The following is a 20,667-nucleotide window of genomic DNA, read 5'->3' on the forward strand; positions in this document are numbered from 1 at the left end:
GGGAAAAAGGCAAATAGATAAGAAAGCATAGCAGACAAACAGTAATGTGAATCAAACATTGCCTAAACATTTGATATAGCACATGAACAAGTGGAAAACATACAAACCTCAGATTCCAGATATTATTGTAGTAAAATAATCGTGAATTAAGCTTAAAAACATGATGGACTTAAGAACAATTATCAGCAGTTGTATACAGGGCCGGACTGGCCCACTGGGATACTGGGAAAATTCCCGGTGGGCCGCGGCACCTGGGGCTGGGAAGACAGCTGGTGCGGCTGCAATTAGGCTGCTGACGGCCGGAGGAAGACATGTGCTGTCTCTGCTCTGCTCCCCACCCTCACGCGCTACTTAATGAGACCGGGGCCGGAATATGGTGTCATATTCCGGCCCTGGTCTCATTAAGCTGCGCGCTGAGGAGCAGAGACAGCACAGCTCCCTATTCGCGCCTACTATTTGTGCAGCCAGCCGCCAGCCCTGCACGACCACCCAGCATGCCACCCGCATCCATAATCTTCCAACTTGCCGCCCGCCTGCACAATCCCCTGCCTGGTCGCCCACTGGACCCCACATGATTAGACCCAGTTATGTGGGACCTAAGTGAGTAGAGAAGGCAAAAAAAAAGGAAATAAGATAGAATGTAACCTAAATACTCAGTTACAGAAAAAATAGGAATAAGTATCTATTTAGAGGATACAATAACCAAATGGTTAAAATGTGTTCACAAAGTATCCACTATTTTCTATTCAAACAAATGGTTTCTTAGAGTGAATAGGCTTAGTGCAATAAAACTAGTTTATATTAGGCAATATAAATATATATCGCTAAAAACAACTGTAGGTATAAATGTATTATTTATTAAAAATATAATTAAAAAACAAATATTCAAAAAATAAAGTTCATAACACATCCACAATATTGGTGCCAGTCTATTATGGGTAAAAAATGCAAGACCACCTTATTAAAAAGTATCGATGGATCCGGATGCTGTGTGTGATCCTAGTTGCCGGTGAGGACGGCGTGCGTTCCACAGTGCGTTCCACCTCAAGCCTCACTTCGGGGGAACAGCACTGCTCTCGCGGCGGTGTCAGTAAGGCGCCTGGGATCCGGGATAGGTAGGTTCTTCTGCAGAGGTACCCTGGCTGGATAAAACTTGTGGATGTTTCTTCTTGCTGTTCTAGCTGTCTTTGTAGAAACATCCACAAGTTTTATCCAGCCAGGGTACCTCTGCAGAAGAACCTACCTATCCCGGATCCCAGGCGCATTACTGACACCGCCGCGAGAGCAGTGCTGTTCCCCCGAAGTGAGGCTCGAGGTGGAACGCACTGTGGAACGCACGCCGTCCTCACCGGCAACTAGGATCTGGGCAAGAGGATCACACACAGCATCCGGATCCATCCACTTTTTAATAAGGTGGTCTTGCATTTTTTACCCATAACAGACTGGCACCAATATTGTGGATGTGTTATGAACTTTATTTTTTGAATATTTGTTTTTTAATTATATTTTTAATAAATAATACATTTATACCTACAGTTGTTTTTAGCGATATATATTTATATTGCCTAATATAAACTAGTTTTATTGCACTAAGCCTATTCACTCTAAGAAACCATTTGTTTGAATAGAAAATAGTGGATACTTTGTGAACACATTTTAACCATTTGGTTATTGTATCCTCTAAATAGATACTTATTCCTATTTTTTCTGTAACTGAGTATTTAGGTTACATTCTATCTTATTTCCTTTTTTTTTGCCTTCTCTACTCACTTAGGTCCCACATAACTGGGTCTAATCATGTGGGGTCCAGTGGGCGACCAGGCAGGGGATTGTGCAGGCGGGCGGCAAGTTGGAAGATTATGGATGCGGGTGGCATGCTGGGTGGTCGTGCAGGGCTGGCGGCTGGCTGCACAAATAGTAGGCGCGAATAGGGAGCTGTGCTGTCTCTGCTCCTCAGCGCGCAGCTTAATGAGACCAGGGCCGGAATATGACACCATATTCCGGCCCCGGTCTCATTAAGTAGCGCGTGAGGGTGGGGAGCAGAGCAGAGACAGCACATGTCTTCCTCCGGCCGTCAGCAGCCTAATTGCAGCCGCACCAGCTGTCTTCCCAGCCCCAGGTGCCGCGGCCCACCGGGAATCTAAGAAACCATTTGTTTGAATAGAAAATAGTGGATACTTTGTGAACACGTTTTAACCATTTGGTTATTGTATCCTCTAAATAGATACTTATTCCTATTTTTTCTGTAACTGAGTATTTAGGTTACATTCTATCTTATTTCCTTTTTTTTTTGCCTTCTCTACTCACTTAGGTCCCACATAACTGGGTCTAATCATACGATTAAATCAGACGATTAAGGGTTAATCCATACTAAGCATATCAAAGGACGTCACGTAACCTGCACTTTAGATTATTATTTTTTCATTCTTTAGTCCAATTTGACTAATTTTCTATTCATTCTTATTTATTTAATTTTTTATTCATACTACTAAGTAAGCTCCTGGATAAACGGTTACTATCTTGTATAGTAGCCACCATCTGTCTATATTTTCTTCTAGGTTTTTTGGTGAATCCCTATACCTTTCCAGTTTCAGAGCTTTTGCCCAACAGGCTGACTCCCTCTTTTCTGTTTTCTATTACAGTTAGCAGTTGTGTTTCCTATTCATGCCTACAAATGCTCGCAGTTTAGGGAATAAGATCCATGAACTTGTGGCAATAATGGCAGCTGATAATGTATATTTAGTCGCTGTTACTGAGACATGGTATAATGAGAAACTTGACTGGGACATAGCAATTCCAGGATACTCTTTATATAGAAAAGACAGGGGATGCAAGAAAGGGGGAGGGGTGGCCCTGTATGTGAAGGATAGCATAAAATCTAGCCTAAGAAAAGTTAGTAATGCGAACGTAGAGTCCGTTTGGATTACGTTAGAATTTGGTAATCACACAGTAGCACTACAGACTAGTTTTTTTGCCTTCTTTTGGATCAACAGCAATATGTGAGGAAGGCTGAACTTGATGGACGCAAGTCTCTTTTTAGCTATGTAACTATGTAACAGTAACTTGTGTAGGTGTGATTTATAGGGCCCTCAGGACAAATAGAAGAGTTAGATAATCTACTAGTTGAGGAAATAGCTAAAATGACAATGAAGGGGGACATTATCATCATGGGTGACTTAAATCTTTCTGATGTGAATTGGAAAACCAAAATAGCTGCTTGTGCCAGGAGCACACATATTCTAAACTCCCTACTGGGATTGTCTCTAAAACAAGTCGTTGAGGAGCCAACTTGTAAAGAGGCCATACTAGATTTTTTGTTAACAAATGGAGATTTGGTATCAGATACTATTGTAGGTGAATGTTTAGGATCCAGTGATGATCAGTCAGTGTGGTTTAACCCCTTAAGGACAGTGGGCGTTCCATGCCGTCCTTGGTGACCCGGCTCTAAACGCCGCTGGGCGGCATAGAACGCCCAAGCCGTCCTATGTACTTACCCGGTCGCCTGCGATCGCGGTGTCGGGACTCACTTGGGAGCCCAGGGAATCCCCCTCCACCTGGGCCATGTGATCGCGAGGTCCTTGCGAGGACCTTGTGATCTCATGGACGGCATAGCAATGTCAGTGCCAGCAGGGGGAGTGCCTGTAATGACAGGTACTCCCCCTGCTGCCTGAGAAAGATAAAATAAAAGTTAAGATACAGTTTAAAATAAAATATATACTTAGATCATATATAATATATATGATCCAAGTATATATATATATGTATCCAAAGAGGTAGCAGCACTCATGGACTTTAAAAGTTCTAGTCTTTATTAGTTCATATAAAAAAAAAAAATAATCACGATCAACGTTTCAGTCCACCAAACGGGACTTTCCTCAGGATCACTACAATAACACAATCAAAATGACAGACATATATAGCAAAATACATTAAACAAATTGGCTTACCCCCAGGTGAAGTGCATTCCCGATCGGCATTCTGTTTTGCCCTGTGCGCATGTGCAAAGAAGCTCTGCCCCCGTGACGTCATTGCGTCCATTTCCATGGTGACGTGGTGCAAACATTGTCACCATGGGAATAGGGTTGCGGTTGCAGTAATACAGTGCAATATGTGACTCGTTCTAAGGAATAGGGGGAGTGAATGAAAGAGGATGAAGTGCTTATTTGAGGATAAAGTGCATATTGAAATATATAGTTCAATGTGTTGAATCTGTTAAGGTAACCACCATTGCTTTGTTTTAAAAACAATCAAATAAAGTGACAAAGTGCCTGCTCAAGATAGTTACTTATAAAGTGCAAATATATCAAAGACAAAAAAGTGTTATGTGCCAATGTCAAAAGTGCAAACATTTGATAAATAAAGTGCTAAGTGACTAATACTCGAGGGTCTGAATGAATATACATACATATACACCATATATATATTTGTAGTCGGGGACAAAAGCCGTATACATGATAAGTTAGATATATGAGCAAGTCGGTTGTGGTGTGCCGAAACCGACGTATCGGGCAGGCCTGTAATAAAAGAGGGCAAAAAGTTGAATAAGATACCTTATTACACATCTTTACGTTGCAAGATTCGTAAAGGCTTGTCCTACTCAACTCTAGCTCTGGTTGTGGTAAGTATCTAGTAATATACTGTGGATTTCCAGCGTCCTAATGTTTATGGTGTGAGCAGGGACATTTGTCTGGAAGCAGCTGATGCTGTCTGATTCTGGAGGAATGTCCCGAAAAGGCATTGGGGTTGAGTCCCCGCCTAGTTAAGGCGGTTCTGAGGTACATTATGATTTTAGCTGTAGTGAGTGGTTTGCCCTGCAGTTACAAAGGGGCATATTGAGATTTGGTCCAGTGAGTGATAACCTGTAAAGGTCTGACATTTTGACCGGCAACTTATTGTCCGTAGGATAGTCCTTATGTCCCTAGGTATTACATATGGTAAGAGGATGTGAACTGTTTGGAACTAGGATAAGCACTTAAGATATGGTGTTGTATTCCAGCCAGGTACGTTTTGTATTGTTAAGAGAGATTTTTTTTTTTTTTAAATTGTGTGGGCAAAAAGGTTAGGAGTGTCGCAATGGCGACTAGTGAACGAATATCTGTATTATGGTAATCGGTGGTAAACTTGTTGTAAAGGTGAAATCTCTATTGTATGCTCGTGATGTATAATCAGAGAGGGCAGCTCAATCCAGAAATCTGCCAAATGCCATGAGGCGAGTTAGTGCATGATTAACTCCTTAAGGACACATGACATGTGTGACATGTCATGATTCCCTTTTATTCTAGAAGTTTGGTCCTTAAGGGGTTAAACCATGGAATGTGGGTATAGCCAGCTACTTTATTGTCAGAGAAGCACTTGACAGGTTCCCCTATCCACTCATACCTCCCCAGGCCTTGTAGGCAGCCACTATGGGGTAGATTCCAAAGAAATGTTGATGAGGAATGGAAAGTTTTTTTGTTTTTTTTTTCCCAAGAGAACCAAAAGTCACCAAATTGGCTGTGAAATCAGTGTGCGGACGCATTGGTCCATGTAACTGGGAAATGATGAGAAATGGCGGGAATAACCTGGCCTCCTATTCCAGTGTGGTATGAACCTGAGCCATATGTGTAGGTCTTCTTATATCTAGTGCCAGAATGCAACTGTCGGTGGGAAGAAGACTCAGCGGTCGGGAAATAAATGTGCAGAATAATTTTCATGGCGAACTTCAATGTGCCCAGTAGGACTGTAGATCCATACTCCCCCTCCTCCCCCACGTGTTCTTCAGAAGGAAAGGTTCCCAGGACTCCGATGCGCTGTACCTTCTCTGTAGGTATCATGTTCTGTAGCGTATTAGTGTCAAGATGAATGCCTAAGAAGGTCAGTTTGTGAAAGTGGAACCCATAGTGAGGAAAAGTGCCATCGTCTTGTGAATACTAACCAGCGCGGAGTGAGGGCGTTCTATTGCGAGGAAGTTATCTAAGATAACGGGGGACTGCAGGACATTCGCTAATATTGAGTGTTAGTCAACATAGTGTGTTAGCAAATAAGACAAACAGCTTGGGGTTACTCTTTGCTCTAAAAAGTTACACGTGTGGGAAAGTCATGACAATCCCTCCATAAAATGCCATGAACATGCCCTCGGGATGGCTGAATAGGTAGAATCTTGGAGGCATGGGAAATGTCTGTCTTGCCCACCAAGCTCCGGTCAACCCCTTTGGCATAGTGCTGGGAGAATTCCTTAGAGGAAATCAATGAGTTGAGGCTAGGGGTGGGTAATTAATATGGTTGTCAAATACCTTCTTAAGCAACATGATTGTGTTGCGGGGTCTATTAATGCGGACTGAAGGTTCTGACACTCGTGAATACCGGACAGGAGTGTGACCAGACCTGTGTGTAACTGGTGTGTGGAAACCTTGATGTAGAAGTCGATTGAGTGACGGAAAGGGTGTGCTTAGAGGTAAAACTCCAGGTTGTCGATGCAAACCTTCTCTATGGTGAGGAGAAGTACAGCCGCTTACGTCACGAAAGTCTGAAGGCTAGTATTAATTCTGGGATAGTGAGTTTCTGATTGAGTCTGGGATTCTGGTGTATAGAAAGACGTATAGATCATCGTAGTAGTAAGACTTGTACTCTAAGACATTGTGGGAGGCAATCAGTAAGGAGACTAAAATTAACCTTTCCAGATGTCTTTGCGTATGGTCAGGGACACAAAGTACGAGGGAGAAATAATGTAAACCGATGTGCTAGGGGCGGGATTTGAAAGGATAACATAACCATGAGAGGGATTTGGGAGTCCTGTGGCTGGGATGTGCGTCAGTACCTGTGGAGATTCCAGTCTCTGTAGTCCATCGTTGATGTTATGTATGGAGGCAAGTAGAGTGGATATCAACTGTTTGACTTCACGTGATTTGGTCTTGTGGGCAGGGACCATTGAAAGGTGTGGCAATAACGTTGGCCTCTCGGGGACTGTAAAAAGAGTCAATATAAGAGGCCATTCTGGGTGAGGCCCTAACTCGTAACCTGGAGAGGTTGATGTGAGGCGTTAGCTATGTGTTGGGCCGAGGGGGGTATACCTCCATATGCGGATGAAAATGGGTGTTGGCCTCACGGAATTGATAATGATGAGGCTAGTTACTAGCATAGCTTGGAACCAGGCCGCCAGTTGACATAACGGATCCGTGAATGGGACGAGTGATGGGTAGTAGTGAGGTGGGTAAACATACCTTGCTTGGGGTAGAATGTGGTTTCCTTGCCAGAGGAATGATATATTGGAGACCCTAAAGGGAAATGATGGTGGGAGGCAAGTTGGAACTGGGCTTGACTTACTGTGAACGAAATATGCCTGTATAATCAGGGTGGTTGGTCTATGAATAGGTAACCTGAGGACATAGTTGTCAGAATCCTGACCCTACGATGGTGGGTACAAGATTCATAGGACAAAAATCAAATATCCCTATAAGTGAGTAGGGTGAGGATCCTAGGCCACTACCAGAGACCATGGGGAGTATTTAACCAATAATGGGGCATAGGCAGAGTCATGAGTGACCGCTATCTGGTCCTGTGACTTCTGTAGCTAAAATACATATAGGGGGATATGGAATACCAGGCTATGAGGGCAGTTTTGAGCTATCCCGGTAGGACTTAGAATATTTAATTATGGTTGTGCCAGCATGGGAAGGAGGGTGTATGTGTGGGGAATTAAGGATCCCCGGGCGTGGGCCTGTGTACGGCCTGGCAGAGGAATTGCATGCCAGCGTTGGCTGATGTAACATAGAACAGTTAGAGTGGAGTTGCTGTAGGTTTGGTGATACTATGCCTGAATAGCAAGGGTCGGTTAGGATGATGAACTTGCTTGAGTAGAATATAGCAGCGATGAGTAAATAACCTTGGAATGATCTATTGGAGAACCTAAAGGGAAATGATGGTGGGAGGCAAGTTGGAACTGGGCTTGACTTACTGTGAACGAAATATGCCTGTATAATCAGGGTGGTTGTTCTTGAGGTTGGTCTATGAATAGGTAACCTGAGGACATAGTTGTCAGAATCCTGACCCTACGATGGTGGGTACAAGATTCACAGGACAAAAATCAAATATCCCTATAAGTGAGTAGGGTGAGGATCCTAGGCCACTACCAGAGACCATGGGGAGTATTTAACCAATAATGGGGCATAGGCAGAGTCATGAGTGACCGCTATCTGGTCCTGTGACTTCTGTAGCTAAAATACATATAGGGGGATATGGAATACCAGGCTATGAGGGCAGTTTTGAGCTATCCCGGTAGGACTTAGAATATTTAATTATGGTTGTGCCAGCATGGGAAGGGGGGTGTATGTGTGGGGAATTAAGGATCCCCGGGCGTGGGCCTGTGTACGGCCCACGCAGAGGAATTGCATGCCAGCGTTGGCTGATGTAACATAGAACAGTTAGAGTGGAGTTGCTGTAGGTTTGGTGATACTATGCCTGAATAGCAAGGGTCGGTTAGGATGATGAACTTGCTTGAGTAGAATATAGCAGCGATGAGTAAATAACCTTGGAATGATATATTGGAGAATCTAAAGGGAAATGATGGTGGGAGGCAAGTTGGAACTGGGCTTGACTTACTGTGAACGAAATATGCCTGTATAATCAGGGTGGTTGTTCTTGAGGTTGGTCTATGAATAGGTAACCTGAGGACATAGTTGTCAGAATCCTGACCCTACGATGGTGGGTACAAGATTCACAGGACAAAAATCAAATATCCCTATAAGTGAGTAGGGTGAGGATCCTAGGCCACTACCAGAGACCATGGGGAGTATTTAACCAATAATGGGGCATAGGCAGAGTCATGAGTGACCGCTATCTGGTCCTGTGACTTCTGTAGCTAAAATACATATAGGGGGATATGGAATACCAGGCTATGAGGGCAGTTTTGAGCTATCCCGGTAGGACTTAGAATATTTAATTATGGTTGTGCCAGCATGGGAAGGGGGATGTATGTGTGGGGAATTAAGGATCCCCGGGCGTGGGCCTGTGTACGGCCCACGCAGAGGAATTGCATGCAAGCGTTGGCTGATGTAACATAGAACAGTTAGAGTGGAGTTGCTGTAGGTTTGGTGATACTATGCCTGAATAGCAAGGGTCGGTTAGGATGATGAACTTGCTTGAGTAGAATATAGCAGCGATGAGTAAATAACCTTTTGCATAATACGTGATTATTTTGATGTAGAGTCAGGGGGAACATATGATGGTATGGTAAAGCCTGGTACACTAGGGTTTGTCCCAGGGAACATGACGATACATATACTGAACATAGGAGTGTGGCGTGTTACAAAAAGGATTAGCGAATAGGTGGTCGTCCGCCAAATAAGTAATATACCGATCATGGGAGCCAGTATATAGATTGGCCATAACACATGGTAACAAATATGAACGTGATGACTGCCTCAGAACAGTACCAAGTCCATGAGTGATAAAATAAGACATATGCGATATATGATGGTAATGCAATATACGTAGTGAATATTAAACACTTACGAGAGCTGAATTAGTAATGGGAAACTGACAATATCCGTGCACAATCATAAATAATAAGAAACATAGCAAACATAACCGAACTACAGGGGGCATGTAAGGATAACTAATAGCAGGCTAAATACTTAACCCCTTAAGGACACATGACATGTCATGATTCCATTTTATTCCAGAAGCTTGGTCCTTAAGGGGTTAAAAAAAAAAAAGAGAACCTGGACATTCATGTATCAGGGGACAGTGTAAAACTAACGAATTGGTACTATGATTGTGGTGGCCGCTAGATGGAAGCATGTAACTGAGATAGACTGGAGTTCGGTAGAAATTTGACGAAATGAAACTAGCGAATAGGAATGAAACAAAGAGCAGGCAGGAGTAGAAAAATGGTCAGCGTTGTGGCAACTGACATTTAATGTGGATAAGTGCAAGATAATGCATCTCGGATGTAAAAACCCAAGGGCAGATTACAGAATATTTGATAGAGTCCTAACCTCAACATCTGAGGAAAGGGATTTAGGGGTTATTATTTCTGATGACTTAAAGGTAGCCAGACAATGTAATAGAGCAGCAGGAAATGCTAGCAGAATGCTTGGTTATATAGGGAGAGGTATTAGCAGTAGAAAGAGGGAAGTGCTCATGCCATTGTACAGAACACTCGTGAAACCTCACTTGGGGCATTGTATGCAGTACTGGAGACCATATCTCCAGAAGGACATTGATACTTTAGAGAGAGTTCAGAGAAGTTAACAATAAAAAATAAAGATAGGTCGCGCCACAGTAAACTGTAGAGCAATATAAAATACAAATATGTACTTACATATATCAAACAGAGCAAAATATACAATAGTCCTTGGTGTTAAAATGGGCAGGAAGAAAACCAGGTAGGCTTGCAGGAGCTTTAGTTAGATGTAGGTCTATATGTATTGCCGATCTTGATATAGTCGAGTGCTCTTGGTTCAGGTTAAAATATGTGAATAAAAAATAAAGAGACTGCAACAAAAACGGAAAGGAAAACTTCACAGCAGGGTGGTATTCTCACTCACCTATTATAGAGCTAGAACTAGCTCGGGTGTAACTGGCATTCAGTGGCGTCAATCCCCCACTGGTAGGATATAGGTGTTGGTAGGCGGACGAGGTCCTCGGTATGGAGAAAAAAATAAAACCAAATATAGTGCTCACTGGATATATTATTTAGCAGGTGTGGCAAGGTCAGAGAGGCTTTCTATGTGAGTAATAGATTGGAGCGATCTCTATTCCCAGCATGATTGGGTTAATTGGGGGGAGTCACCCCTTGAATGTTATCAACCAGGTGAATGTAATTAACCAGCCCATGGGTTTTAAAAGGTTAGCCTCTGAAGACATTAGAGAGTCTAACAGCTGGGAGAGAGGAGGCAGTTAAGCCTGAGACTCTGAGAAAAAGGTACTGTGTGAAACCTGCTAAAAGTGCAGTATTTCATTTTGTTTAAAACTGGGAACTAGATTAGCTGGCCAGTTGGATAGTTAGTAAAACTGTTGTTTAGTAAGTCTCCAAGTTGGAGTAGGATTTATTTTCTTTTTGTTTTATTTTGTGGGAGAGCACAACCTTGTATAAATTGTGGAAAGTGACAATAAACTGCAGTACTATTTTATCCTGACTGTTGCACTTGAAGTTTATTGTGAAGAGCCTGGCCATCCTGCCACAAGTGGTGACAGAAGTGGGGTTAGCTGTTTGAACCCTGTATTAACATGGAGGATGTGTTAAAGGCCTTGCTGCATGCTACCACAGTGCAACAGGAAGCTAACCGGCTGATAACTGCTCAAATGGGGGCTGTGTTGCAGGCACAGCAAGAGGACAGGACTGTCCTGAAGGAGATTGTGCAGCAACTCTCAAAAACTACCAGAGAGGAGCAAAGCAGCGGTTCAAAGCCAATACGTGCAAATCAGTATCTGCAAAAGATGACGCCGCAAGATGATGTGGAAGCATATCTCATTGCTTTTGAGCGAACTGCTATCAGAGAGCAATGGCCTCATGCTCAATGGGCTGGCATAGTTGAACCTTTTCTGCTTGGTGATGCTCAAAAAGCTTACTTTGACCTAGAGGAAGAGGCGGCTGCAAGCTATGAGGTTCTTAAAGCAGAGATTCTTGCAAGGACTGGCGTGACTCCAGTGATCCGGGCCCAAAGGTTCTACAATTGGAAATTCCAGGAACAGAAGGCACCCAGGTCACAAATGTTTGACTTGATTCATCTGGCAAGGAGATGGTTAAAACCAGAGAGTTCAACACCTGCACAAATAATTGAGACATTAGTTTTGGATCGGTTCTTGCGAGGATTACCCCATGGTCTGCGACAGTGGGCAGGACAGGGTAGCCCTACCACTTATGATTCAATGGTGGCCCTGGTTGAAAGATATACAGCAGTGAGAGAGTTAAAATCTACAGCACCACCTGCAGTACAACATAACCAAGGACTGATTCCAGGCTCAAAGACCTTGAACTATGGCACAATTCAAAAGCCTTTGATACAGACCAGGAGAACCCCAGTTACCTGCTTTGAGTGTGGGGAGCTAGGACACATAAAGGCTGTGTGTCCACATTTGCAAGAACCTATGGAATGTGGGTATAATTCTGTAAATGAGGACTTTTGTGGACTGATCTGTTTGGTGGGGAAACATACTGAAACATGCATATATGATAAAACTGTTTTGTTAAATGGGAAGGCAACCATGGCTCTTGTGGATTCAGGTAGTGACATTACCCTAGTGACAAGCAGTTTGATTCAGCCTTCTCAATTGATCCCAGAAAAGAAGGTTAAGGTACTTTGTGTGCATGGCTGTACTGTATCATACCCTACTACCTCTATAAAAATAGGCTGTCTTGGCCAAACATACCCAGTATTGGCAGCAGTTGTGCCTAAATTGCCACATGCTCTTATTCTCGGGCGCAATTTCCCAGGCTTTGAAAGCCTTATTCAGACCCAGGGTGAATCCATAAGTGAGAGCCCTCTATGTATTTTTCCATTTACACACCCTGACTTGTTTTATGATCAATGTAAAAGGCGCAAGTCAAGGCGTGAACGAAGGGAAGATAAGCATAGGGGAACTATGAATTTACAAATGGCTTTGATTAATGAAGCGAAGAGTAATGAAGGTGTGGTCTTACCTAGTCCAAGTACTAATTCCACACCTTCAACTGAAATATTGATTGAACCCCATGTCCAAACCCTACAACAGGTTGATATTGAGGACTTGGGCATTGGTTCAGGTCAATTTGGAAGGGAACAAGTTAATGACTTAACATTGCAAAATGCCCGTAACCAAGTTATAGAAATTAATGGTACTATGGTTGATGGGAAATCCAGAGAGATGTATCCCCGTTTCATTCTTAGAAATGACTTGCTTTATAGAGTTATCAAAGATGAGGGGCTAGAGATTGAACAGCTTTTGGTACCCAGATCTTTCAGAAGGAAGGTGTTAGATCTGGCTCATTCTCACTTATTTGGGGGGCACCTGGGGATTGAAAAAACTCAGGAAAGGATTCTAAGGAGATTTTTCTGGCCTGGGGTATATGAAGAGGTCAAGAGGTACTGTGCCTCATGCCCAGACTGCCAACTAGCAGCCCCAAAACCTAACTTAAGAGCACCCCTAATCCCATTGCCTATAATTGAAACCCCTTTTGAGCGAATTGCTATGGATTTGGTGGGACCATTGAAAAAGTCAGCTAAGGGTAATCAGTACATTCTGGTTGTATTGGATTATGCCACACGCTATTCCGCTTCGCAATACTGCTTCCAAAACCATAGCAAAGGAATTGCTCCAGGTATTTTCTCGGGTAGGGTTACCAAAAGAGATTTTAACTGACCAAGGTACCCCTTTTATGTCCCGACTAATGAAAGAGCTATGCCAATTATTGCAAATAAAAGCCTTGAGGACATCAGTGTACCATCCTCAAACCGATGGCTTAGTAGAAAGATTCAATAGAACCCTAAAACACATGTTGCGCAAGGTTGTAGGTCGAGATGGGAAAAATTGGGACACTCTCTTACCATACTTGCTTTTTGCTATTCGGGAGGTTCCCCAATCTTCTGTAGGGTTTTCCCCTTTTGAGCTCCTTTATGGTAGACACCCAAGAGGTCTATTGGATATAGCAAAGGAAGAATGGGAAGAACAAACAGTACCTAGAAAGAATGTGATTCACTATGTAGATCAACTCAAAGAGCGCATTACACAAATTTCTCCAATAGTCAGGCAATACCTGGAAGAAGCTCAAAGGAGCCAACAGGTTATCTACAACCGTCAGGCAGTAGTAAGGTCCTTCCAACCTGGGGACCGAGTGATGGTACTTGTCCCCACAGCTGAGAGCAAACTCCTGTCTCATTGGCAAGGCCCGTACGAGGTTATTGAACAAGTAGGGCCAGTAAACTATAAAATTAGACAGCCTAATCGTAGGAAAGTTGAACAAGTTTACCATATAAACTTATTAAAGCCCTGGAAGGATAGGGAAAGCTGTATGATTGCTGTAGACAAATCCCCAATTGTTGACGTTAGTATATGCGCTGATCTCACCCCTGAACAGCAGATGGAAGCCAAAGAAATGATATCCAGAAATAAAGATGTATTTTCTAGCATTCCTGGCAGAACTAGCGAAATCTGCCATGACATTATCACAGAACCAGGATTTACAGTAAAATTAAAGCCCTATAGAATTCCTGAGGCCACAAGGGGGGCGATACAAACGGAAGTAGCAAAAATGCTTGAACTAGGAGTTATTGAGGAGTCACATAGCCAGTGGTCTAGCCCCATAGTTTTAGTACCTAAACCAGATGGGTCAGTGCGTTTTTGTAATGATTTTAGAAAACTTAATGAACACTCTAAATTTGATGCCTATCCTATGCCCCGAGTGGACGAGCTTATTGAGAAACTGGCACAGGCCAGGTTTCTAAGTGTTCTAGACCTAACAAAAGGATATTGGCAGATCCCGCTGACAAAATCAGCTAAAGAGAAGACTGCGTTTGTGACCCCTGAGGGTCTATACCAGTATACGGTCTTACCATTCGGGCTTCATGGAGCCCCAGCAACCTTTCAGAGGTTAATGAACAAACTGCTAAGACCTCACTCCAGGTATGCTTCAGCATACTTAGATGATGTAGTCATCTATAGCCAAGACTGGGTCTCCCATTTGGAAAAGGTAGAAGCAGTATTAAACAGCATAAGGAAAGCTGGTCTTACTGCTAATCCCTCCAAATGTTCCATTGGTTGTATGGAAGCCAAATATCTTGGCTATACTGTAGGGAGAGGACTGGTAAAGCCGCAAATGACTAAAGTTGAGGCAATTGAAAATTGGCCACGCCCTCTAAGAAAGAAACAGGTTAAAGCTTTCTTAGGATTAGTTGGCTATTATAGACGCTTCATTCCCCACTTTGCAACCCGAGCTGCCCCTCTCACTGATTTGATTAAAGCAAAGGCACCAGATACAGTAAAATGGAATGATAATGCAGAAACGTCTTTTACAGATTTGCGTACAGCTCTATGCATGCAACCCGTTTTGGTAGCCCCAGATTTTAAGAAGCATTTATTTTTGTAAACCGATGCTTCCGATGTAGGTCTGGGGGCGGTACTATCTCAGATGATTGGTGATGAAGAACACCCAGTGCTATTTCTAAGTCGCAAGTTACTGCCAAGAGAGCAAAACTATGCGACAGTAGAAAAAGAGTGTCTAGCCATTAAATGGGCAACAGAAACATTGAAATATTATCTGTTGGGCAGATCTTTCACCCTTATTACGGACCATGCTCCACTACGGTGGATGCAGAACAATAAAGACAAGAATACTAAGGTCACCCGTTGGTTCCTCTCTCTGCAACCATTTAAATTCTTTGTAAAGCACAGGGCTGGTCTACTGCATGCTAACGCGGATGCATTATCTAGAGTGCATGACTTTTCGGCTAAGGCCGCTTCACACACCAGTGTTAAGCTGGGGGGGAGGATATGTGGCAAGGTCAGAGAGGCTTTCTATGTGAGTAATAGATTGGAGCGATCTCTATTCCCAGCATGATTGGGTTAATTGGGGGGAGTCACCCCTTGAATGTTATCAACCAGGTGAATGTAATTAACCAGCCCTAGGGTTTTAAAAGGTTAGCCTCTGAAGACATCAGAGAGTCTAACAGCTGGGAGAGAGGAGGCAGTTAAGCCTGAGACTCTGAGAAAAAGGTACTGTGTGAAACCTGCTAAAAGTGCTGTATTTCATTTTGTTTAAAACTGGGAACTAGATTAGCTGGCCAGTTGGATAGTTAGTAAAACTGTTGTTTAGTAAGTCTCCAAGTTGGAGTAGGATTTATTTTCTTTTTGTTTTATTTTGTGGGAGAGCACAACCTTGTATAAATTGTGGAAAGTGACAATAAACTGCAGTACTATTTTATCCTGACTGTTGCACTTGAAGTTTATTGTGAAGAGCCTGGCCATCCTGCCACACAGGTTAGAGTTGGAAGGTAAAGTACTCACATTTGAGTGAGCAGGATGTACTGCTCAGTGTAGTAACATGGGTGGTACAATCCCCACCTAGGATACTTGGATGGATGAATACTCCAAAGTTGTGAATGACCAGGTTAAAATAAATAAAATTAAAATAAAATAATATTTAAAAAAATAAGAAAAGGTATATGGCATATACAAGTTTAAGAGGCCAATATTCCTTTAATAATACACATAACAATATATTAAAAACAGCCTGTTTGCAATATATTTTTATGTGTATTATTCAAGGAATATTACCATATAACTTTTCTTATTTTTTTTAATATTATTTTTATTTATTTTAATAAGGTCACTCTCAAAAGGATAGATGCTGGATCAGCGCTAAGTGATCGACTAGAAGCTGAAATAAGTGTAGGGTCGCAACCTATGGGTATGAGGTTCCCTCAAAGACCATCAAAAATAATAGTTAACAATAAAAAAATAAAGATAGGTCGTGCCACAGTAAACCATAGAGTAATATAAAATACAAATATGTACTTGCATATATGAAACAGAGAAGGGCTACACAACTGGTTCATGGATTGCAGGATAAAACTTACCAGGAAAGGTTAAAGGATCTTAACATGTATAGCTTGGAGGAAAAGACGAGACGGGGAGATATGATAGAAACATTTAAATACATAAAGGGAACCATCACAGTAAAGGAGGAGACTATATTTAAAAGAAGAAAAACTACCACAACAAGAGGACATAGTCTTAAATTAGAGGGGCAAAGGTTTCAAAATAATATCAGGAAGTATAACTTTACTGAGAGGGTAGTCGACCAGCTGAAGTGGTAGAGGATAAACACAGTAAAGAAGTTTACGCATGCATGGGATAGCCATAAGACTATCCTAAATATAAGCTAAGACCAGGGACTAATGAAAGTATTAAGAAAATTGGGCAGACTAGATGGGCCGAATGGTTCTTGTCTGTCGTCACATTCTATATTTCTGTGTAAGAAACAGGATTTTTCAATGGAAAGATAGTGCTTCAACCTTTATCTCTCAGGGACACCTAGGTGTAATTTGTCTGTATATTCAAGATGTTAATGATGTATATGTATTACAGTAATTGCAAGGTTTTTTTATCAGAATTTGTCATGTAATGTCATTTGAAATAAAGAAAAAAATTTATTGACAAAAAAAAAAATATGTAACCAAAAAAAAGACTCGATAAGAAATGGGAGATTGAGATTTAGGAAATGAGCAAACAAGTAAGGGAGAGAACAAATCGATAGAAGGGGTGCTGCCAGTCTGGAGACGCTGGGGGCTGAAAACCATACAAAGAAGTACGTTTTTAATTGCATATTTAAATCAGGGAATCCACACTTTGTAAATGCAAATAGAGGTGTGGTGAGTTTATCCATGATCTTATCATTAATCTTTGGCTAGATTAGGGGGAGTTATGTGTAGTCAACACACCTCAAGTGCTCTACAGGAAACAAGTGATTTTAACTAATAGTTCATTCCTAGAAGATTTAAGGGAATCAATAGGGCTGGAGAGCAGGTAGTTTCAGGGATTAACAGAAGGATGCTGGAAAGAACTCTTTCATACGAACGACAAACACAAGCCCAAAATTAAGTGAGACAAGGACAAGTCGGTCCGTCACATATAGGGACGTACATACCCTTCTGCACATGCAGTCTTCAACACAAATCTGAAGGGCGACACCTCATATGATGGAGAGAAACAGTAGCATAGTTTTAATCCCTTGTTCTTGAAGGGTAATTTTGCAGTATGTTCTTACATCTCCAACCAATCGTCACTAGTCATCCCTCAAGTTCGTACTCCCACTTTTCCATATATGGAAAATCCTTGCAGTCAGTAAGTTAGTGTGGAATAAAGCACGTAGATCAAACCCATAACAAAGGATTTAAGGTTGTGGGGCATGGCAGAGACCACTGGATCTTGTTGGGCATAATTGCATAGCTGGACATACTGGAAAAGTCAGAAGGACCGTGAGAGACCCTATGACTTAATGTCAAAGGAGATAAAGGATCCTTTGTCAGAAAGTCTCTGGAAGCCAGCATCCTCCAAACAGAAAAAGCCAGAGGGGCTCATACCATGGAGGGAATCCCTGTTTCTCATTAAGGGAGACACGGTAATGGTAAATTTACACTTGGAAGCTTACCTGTCTCATAAAGTAATTGATTTTAAGATAGCGGGGCATTTGATGCTCAGTGATGGGTCATCTGGAACTTGTAAGCAAAATAAAGAACACACTTAGTCTCCTTGTATAAGTTATGGTGCAGTAAACTTCCATGTCCTGTCACCCTTCAATCTCTTGCTTGTGACTGCAAAAACCACAAATATCATGTATGCAATACAAATGCCAGCTGCTTCTGGCAGGCTCTCTCATCGCATTCTGTATTTGGCGCATGTGCTACAGCAGCAAAAACCTTATATAAAGATTTTAGGCATGAATCTTTTTAGATGCTTTTTGGATTGTTTTTATGCATAGTCTGTGCATGCATTTGATGATTTTAAGTAGATTTTCTGTATATTTTGGGGTTCAAAATGCTTTCATAACAAATTAGTTATATTAAAAGATCCTAAAGTTAGGTCGTGCCTCCAGCTGTTCACAAGCAAACCTCAACTCAGGTTAACTTAATGTTAAGAGGCAAAAATTTTAAATTACAACGTATCCCCTAAAAATTAATAAGGCTAACTATAAATAACCTTTTTTACGAAAATAGCCAATAGCCTTCATGAACCACAATTCAACTATTATGACTTCTTAAAGGGTTACTCCAAGCATTATAACCACTGCAACTCACTGTAATCGTTATGAGTTCCTTAGCCCAGTTCCCCGATAATAGGGCTGTGTCGGACCACCAGTATATCACCGCTACGGACTCTCTTTCCCAAAGTAAAGTAGTTTGATCAACCATGAAAGTAAATATCGTTGGTATAGCTTTTCCCACACCATACATTAGTCGAGACTGAATGCTGGGAGTAGATCTGTTTATTTCAGGCAAGCACTCCTAATTTATACATACAGTAAACTCCTCCTTGTGCCTGAGAGATAACTGAGTCAGGAAACTAACAATTCAATTATCTCCCAGGTACAGAAAAATGAAATTTTTTACAAGCCCCCTCAAGAGCCCTTATCTGAGTACCTAACATGTCCAAAACACACTCAGATCGTTTTGGAATTGCCATTGAGGTAAAGTTTTGACCGCCCGGCCACGCGGTAGAAGCACAAAATAGTTCCAGAGAAATCATGGCAATAACCGGTCTCCATTTAAGGAATTCTATACAAAAACCACACAAAATATCCGAATGCTTTCAAGTGTCGAATGCTTCCCCCAATCGGCAGTTCATATCTCTTGAGCGCCGTTCGTATAGATGGTCGGAAACTTGAACGGGCAGCAGTTCCATCTTCACCGGTGTTCGCGGGAGTGCCTTGCTGAAGTAAGCTCCAGGCACTCGACGACCAGGTACTGCTGCCTTAGTTCGAGAGACAAAATGGCCGCCATCCATTCTGTTTACCACGTGTGTTCAGTTGCATGAAATGGCGGCCACCCAAGGGAGCATTTTATTAAGTTTCCGTTGTGGATCTGCACTGTATACTTTGTATTCCTCATTCTGGTGAGATGTTGGGGTGGTCCTCGTTCGGGAACTGAACTAGGTGAGTTAGAACGAGCTAACGAACAGGGAAAAAACAAGTATTACCGAACCAAGTGATGGGACATTCCTTCACAAGTGCAAACCACTTATTAATAGTTTTCCTCCTTACCTGGGTCCCCACCAGGCTCCTGGTCTCTTCTTAGCGTTGGTGATGCAATTTCTGTATCTGAGCTGCCAATCCAGGTACCATTCACTGGCTGAGAGCGTAAGAGTACACAAGGAACCACAGGGTACTAAGAAACCATCTGTCAAAGATTAGAAAAATTATCTGGGCCAAAAACATGGACTGCATAAGGAAGACCTGGCAATACCAGCAACAAAGTGGTAACCGTGCTCTATACCCAAACATATATAAAAAAAAAAAGCTTGAGATACTAGATATTTAGAATGCCAATAGCATCAGAATTATCCAACAGTAGGATAGAGTTTTATAGACCCCAACATTAAAGTGCTGGCCTGAGCTCAGTGACCACATGGGGAGGGGATTTGGCGGGAGAGGAATCAGATTACTATTATATTAACAGTTATAAAGTGAACAGAAAATTTAAAAATATCAATAATCAACTGAATGCACCTGTTGAAGATGTCCATAAGACATGAACTGCTACTACTCTCAACTGGCACTCCATGGGAACAATGTTGTCTACTTTATAGGTTGGGGAGGTAGGAGTTTCATTACTTTGGCACTGTGGTAAGGAAAGGCCTACATTTTGGAGAAACATGGCTGTGTCAAGTGAATTTGACCCAATCTTTGATTGCTACTAGCGCTCTGGCCGGATCCCATGGTAAGGTATAACAGAGTGCTGTAAGTCTTTATGACTGCTTGGAGGGAATGTCTCCTTTGTAATGTGGATCTTCAAAAGAGACTTACCCCGCATAGCTGCCAGTGCCAACAATATCACTTTATCACCATAGGACTGGAACAGGAGCAAGACATCATGGGGAGTAGCCAGGGACGTTTTAGCCGCGAGGCAAACAAGGTATTTGCCTTGGGCAGCATTTTCCAGGGGGCGGCAAAAAAAGCCACCCCCAAATGCCCAGGGCAAATGCCTTGTTAGCCTC

At 42.3% G+C, this 20,667-nt stretch overlaps 1 protein-coding gene across 3 annotated transcripts in view; it reads left to right on the forward strand.

Annotated features, from left to right (window-relative positions):
• The window catches only part of TUBD1 (tubulin delta 1), a 49,266-nt gene that overhangs the window by 13,766 nt on the left and 14,833 nt on the right, over positions 1-20,667 (forward strand). The gene's annotated exons all lie outside the window — the stretch shown is intronic.

The sequence above is a fragment of the Pelobates fuscus genome, chromosome 1 (genome assembly GCF_036172605.1).
Source record: "Pelobates fuscus isolate aPelFus1 chromosome 1, aPelFus1.pri, whole genome shotgun sequence".
NCBI lineage: Eukaryota > Metazoa > Chordata > Amphibia > Anura > Pelobatidae > Pelobates > Pelobates fuscus.